At 34.9% G+C, this 6,000-nt stretch overlaps 1 non-coding gene across 1 annotated transcript; it reads right to left on the bottom strand.

Annotated features, from left to right (window-relative positions):
• Positions 1 to 3,444: 3,444 nt before the first annotated feature.
• On the bottom strand, positions 3,445 to 3,515 carry TRNAG-GCC (transfer RNA glycine (anticodon GCC)). Its single transcript has one exon. It is a non-coding gene; the product is annotated as a tRNA-Gly (tRNA).
• Positions 3,516 to 6,000: the final 2,485 nt, after the last annotated feature.

Below are 6,000 nucleotides of genomic sequence, written 5' to 3'. Positions count from 1 at the left end.
GGAAGATACAGCTAAAGACGAATAATGCAGAAGATTATAAAACGGAAGCTGCAATTATTTGGACACATCTGCAGAATGAGTGAGGACCGGAAGATAAAGAAATTCATGTGTGGTATTATGCAGTAAACAGAACAAGTAAATCATACAGAGAATGGATAGACGATATAAAGGGCCGGTATGGAACTGGGCAAAGAAAGGTGGAAGAAGATAGTTAAGAAGGATCAGACACCAACGGGCAGTGAGCCCATGGTTCGTGATGACGATGTTGATGATTTTGTGTCATCCGTCTTCATAGAGCACGCTCACTATTAAATGCAATGCTCTGATTCTAGATCAAATTTGAGACGTAAGGTTATGCGATTCTCTAATCCAGCTGCTACTTCAGACGAGTAATTCACGGGATTGCTAAAATATCCCATGAATCCATATTACTTCTTAACCCGCTTCCTCTTCATCCATCCACACTCTCCGTTTCTTCATGTCAGGAAAAAAGCAGACCATTTTTCATGTTTTTAAGTAACGCGATTGTTCCTAACTGTCCTAATTTTACAGATTGCAAAGAAAATTCATACTTTTCGACCTCTGCATAGATTTCAGCTGAACGTGGGTATTCAGTTGTAGAGTTTGTGAGCAACAGTATGTTATAGTTCCACTTCCTACTGCAGTGAACATAATAAAGCCCCGAGGACACGAATGAGGACCCAAAAAATGGATCCTCAGTCTTTGGTAACCCTAATGACAAACTCAACTGTCTCTACACTAAACCTCACGACTAAATAGAACACCCATTGCCTAGGTATGAATTTGTGAAATTAGGAATTTCCATATTCACAGCCCTATCCGTGAAGTCTTACCGATCGCAGGAAATCATGTTTTCATATTTACCGGGATGATTCCCGTGTTAGAACCGCGGAAGTTCTACTTCTTCTTATTATTGTGCTATCTTCTATCGAAGGTCAGCGACCATCTTAGCGAACAAATTGCGCTCTTGTGCTAATCTGAGCAGTTGTACACTGCTCTTTCCTGGCCACCTCTTGATGTTGTCAAACCATAATATTCTTTTTCTTCCTCTAGTTCCTTTGCCATCAATTCTTCCTACCAAAATAGTTTGTAGAAGTTGATATTTGCTGTTTCTCATGATGTGGCCAAGATATGATGTTTTTCGTTTCTTGATTATTTGTACAAGATGTTTAGCTTTGTCAATGGATTTTAAGACATCTTCATTGGTAATTTTTTCTGCCCATGATATCTTTAGCATTCTTTTGTATAGCCACATCTCAAAGGCTTCGATTTTCTTGATGGTTGTCGCCTTCAATGTCCATGTTTCAACTCCATAGAGCAGAATAGACCACACGTAGCATTTCAGCATTCGGCATCTGACTTCCATGTTTAGGTCTTTATTGCAGAATAATGTTCTCATTTTCATGAAGGACTGCCGTGCAACTTCAATCCTTGTCTTTATATCTATTTCTGGATCCCACCGTTCATTAAGCCAGCAACCAAGATATTTATATCTTGACACTTGATCAATATTTTTCCCATTGAGTGTCAGTTTCATTGATGAGGCTGGATGTTTGCTGATGATCATGTATTTTGTCTTGTTGATGTTTATATTTATTCCCATTCTTTGGCTTTCTATGTATACTCTGTCAATGAGTTTTTGGAGATCCATAATATTATCTGCAATTAGCACGGTGTCATCTGCATATCGAAGGTTGTTAACAATCTTTCCATTTATTGTGATTCCCTCTGAACATTCTTCCAATGTTTTTTTAAAGATTACCTCTGCATATATGTTGAACAGGAGTGGTGAGAGCGCACATCCATGTCTCACTCCTCTTTTAATGTTAATATCACTGGTGGTAATGTTGTCTAATTGAACGGTAGCTGACTGATTCCAATACAGATTTGTTATTAGTCTTATGTCTTGTTCGTCTAGCCTTATTTGTTGAAGGACTTCTATTAAGTTAGTGTGTCTGACTTTGTCGAATGCTTTTTCAAAATCTATGAAACACATAAAGACAGATTTCTGATTTTCTATGCATTTTTGTATCAATATTTGGGTACAGAAAAGGGCCTCTCTAGTACCAAAACCATTCCGAAAGCCGAATTGTGTTTCACTTAGAGTTTCTTCACTTTTTCTATAAATACGATTCTGAATTATTTTCAAAAATATTTTTAATGTTTGGCTCATTAGACTAATAAGTCGGAAGTCACCACAGGAATTCGCTTTGGGTTTCTTTGGGACAGTGATAAATGTAGATTTGAGCCAATCTGATGGAAATTCATCACTTTCATATATTTTATTAAATAGTTTTTCAGGAAGTTTGATGTTATCTGGGTCTATTAATTTTAAAAATTCTGTTTGCACACCATCTGGTCCACTGGCTTTTCCTGTTTTACTTGTTCCTATAGCATTCTCTATTTCGCTTTTCATGATTGCTGGTCCTTGAATGTTATCTTTTATATTTATAGGCTTCTGTCTAGTATCATTGAAAAGTTCTGTTACATATTTTACCCAAATCTGTGCTTCTACTAAGAAACGAAATATTCAAAATTTATTATTATCCATGAGAATTAATAAAAACCGGAACATGCTGAATACAAAAAACATTCAAAGCTGAAAATAACAGGAATCATCAGTGATCATAAAAAATTATCAAACGCTGATTATAAGCAGTTTCTTTGTCAAATTTCTTTTCATAGAACAATCTTGGAGATAATTGTTTGTTTTGCCACTCAGGTGTTATTAAGCGCCGCGTGTTCTTCAAAGGTAAGCGAAAAACCAATTGCACCGAATGGAAATCTAAACTAAACCACCGAAATGGGAGACGAATTCTTCACCACTAAACCATCAATTCTCCGTGACACAACCTTTTACGCAGTGGTCAAACCTTATGACTTACCGAATACAATTCCGTTAATGTATGTTTTGTTGAATTCATTCGATAATGACCCTTTCATAGCATCTCCATCTCGTGAAGACGTACTGCTTAACCTACAACTTCTTAAGTAATACATTTTACTCCCTTAAATTATATTTAAAATACACAATATGTTTATAAATATATTGGAAGCTAAATGCAAATTTCAAATTATGAATATTTCTTTTCAATGTGTATAACTACACATTCGATTCTCTGCGATAATTATTGCAAACAAACAATGCTGTTTGTTTGTTTATTAATGAACCAAACAAGGAAATACCCATTTTCTAAACAAGGATTATTATCCGTGCGATGAATTACACTGAAAGATTCCGAATACAAAGTATTGTGCAGTTAATTACAAAAATTATTAAGCGCTGATTTTTAACAGCATGGGAGTCAAATTTTCAGCTCCATAAAACAAATATTAGTCTAATATCAAGAGATAATGTGTTTCGCCATTAAGCTGTTTCGAAGCTCCATATTCCACAAAGACAGAATTTAAATAAAAAAAAATTGCATCGGCCGGGAATCGAACCCGGACCACCCGCGTGGCAGGCGAGTATTCTACCATTGAACCACCGATGCTACGAATGCAACTTCTTTATATGACTCTGAAATCGCATATCCCCACATAGATCACTGCACTGAAACTTGTTCAAAAGTATGTGATTCTTTATACCGCAGTTCTTTCGATGACCTACATTTCATAGTGGCTCCATCTCTTGAGCATTGCTATATGCGCATCAATAATTTTAATTCTGTATACAGTTGAATGAAAATTCAATTTTCATTCAAATGAATTCCAAAATCAATATGCAACTAACGTTAGGGCAATAAATAAGGAAATACTTTTTGCGTGCATTAAGAAAAGAACTGGATTTTAAATATCCATTCTTATTTTTTCATTCAAATATATTGAAATTAAAAGATTTAAACGTGGCAAAGTGTGTTTGAGAGTATACCCTTCAGCAGTGTGGCTGTCGTCGTATCGACATAAGTAAAATACGAGTGACTTTGCCAACAATTAGTATGTTCGTCTTTAATTGGTTCGTTTCATGAACCTTCCACTGACCAAACAACCATTTCGAACTATTTCCCTCTCGTCAGAGACGACGTGATTTGTTTTTCTGAAATCTTCTGTAATTAATTTAACTAAGATGTATCATTGCTTTTTTTTTTTTACTTTCAATAGTTTTGAGTAAGGCCAATACATCAATAGTCTAATTAGCAACCAAACAGTTTTACTACCTCATCATCATCATCATGTCTATCAATGATTTATGCCGGAACAGGCATGTTCTGGCCTTAGAAGTCATCGTTGAATCTCTTAAAAGGACATCCTGGCTTTCTGTTTTCCTAATGGCTTGTACTTTAAGGCTTGTTTTAGTAATCCTTTTGTTTTCACTCTTTGAATGTGTTCCGTCCATTTATGTTTATATTTTTTTTTTATTTGAAATAAAAAAAAAAGTTTTACTACTTTTATCAACATATAGTATTTCGAAATCACCCAGTTGCATTCAAATGCAAGTACTTCTTTTAACGACACTGATGCTCAATATATTTTGGCATTGAGGTTAATAAAATGAAAATTGAAACATGAAAAAAGAACGGTCTCAATTTTTTTCCAAGTGGTTATGTAATACGTTTTAGAAAAATATGAAAAAAACACTTGGCAATCAAAAACATTGAAGAAGAAGAGGACATTCCAGAACTGACTCCGAATAGTGTAAATTTCAAATTCACTTTACACAAATATGAAATTATGTGTGAATGATTATCAGATCAAATTATATTCTCTTACTTCAACGGCAATATAACAAAACCCCGACATACTCGTATCTTGTTCAGACTGAGACCAACTCTATTCTACAACGTAGCACAATTCGGATACCTCCCATGCATATTTTGGCAGAACAAGCTCCAGGGAATATTTGGTAATTAGTATAAAAACCCTTTTAAAACGTCATCAATAAGACCAGCTTCCGGACTCTTAAGGAATGGAATCCAGTAAAGAGAGACGTAAGCTTAAAAGAGCAACTTTCTTGCTTGCATTCCTTTAATTGAATAGCTGTTAATAAACAAAGTAGTCGCACTAACAGAGTACTTACATAAATGCATGCTTTGCTGTATTTGAAAAATGATTCGTTATTATTAAACGCGAATTTTAGAGATTCATTTAGTGATTCTTTCTTTATTCTTTTTTTCTTTTTTTTTTTTTTTTGAATAGGTGACTACCTTGTCGAGATCTCACATATCTGCAAATCCTAGAGAAAACGACGCTAGTGAAGCAGTTTCAAACAAACGGAAAACCACGATCTAAAATGTTATGGATTAGAACACGAAGTGGAATTATTGAATAAGCTGACCACAAGATGATTTTCACCTCCTACATTTAACATTTGTTTATTATAATGTTCACTGCAACGAACAAATTGTATTAAACTGAACACATTTTAAATTTAAATCGTTTTATTAAACGGTTTGACGATTTGTACACCGTGATAATGTGCTATTGTCTGTTTGAATCTGCGCCCAATCTGTTACGCATCTCTTAAGGATAACGTCGCGTCATGTACGACCTACTTTACTCTTCCTTCTTCTCTCTCAACCCACCCTCGCCACTTTCGAAGCTGGTAGTTTAGTGATAATAATTCTGTGTATTGAAATAAATTTACAACAAATCACATTTTGATGTATGTAAGCTGAAATGTACAACTCCTGATCAGCTATCAGTCCAGCTTTTGTGGAAGGATAGGATAGTAGAAAACCGTACATGCAGGGTAAGGGAGGGAGGGAAAGCAGCAAAAAGCGCTCGTTGTCCGAGATAGAAAAAACTCGAAACCAAAAAATAAAATTTGATGTGTAGAATAGCTGATAATACAAGTAGAAGATGCAATTCGGAGTGGCAGCCGCTAGTAAGTAGTGTGAAGCTAAGATAACGACGGTGAAGTAATAAATCCTAAACTCAAAAAAACTCTCATTTTGAACGCAGAAATATAACAAAATAAATATATAATAAAAGATCTGATAATTTTCGAGTATTTACAGATTAAAGATTAGTTTGGACGAA

Source organism: Typopeltis vanoorti, chromosome 17 (assembly GCF_054136105.1).
Source record: "Typopeltis vanoorti isolate ZY-2024b chromosome 17, IOZ_Tvanoo_1.0, whole genome shotgun sequence".
NCBI classification, from domain to species: domain Eukaryota; kingdom Metazoa; phylum Arthropoda; class Arachnida; order Uropygi; family Thelyphonidae; genus Typopeltis; species Typopeltis vanoorti.
This window is presented reverse-complemented; position numbering and strand designations above follow the sequence as displayed.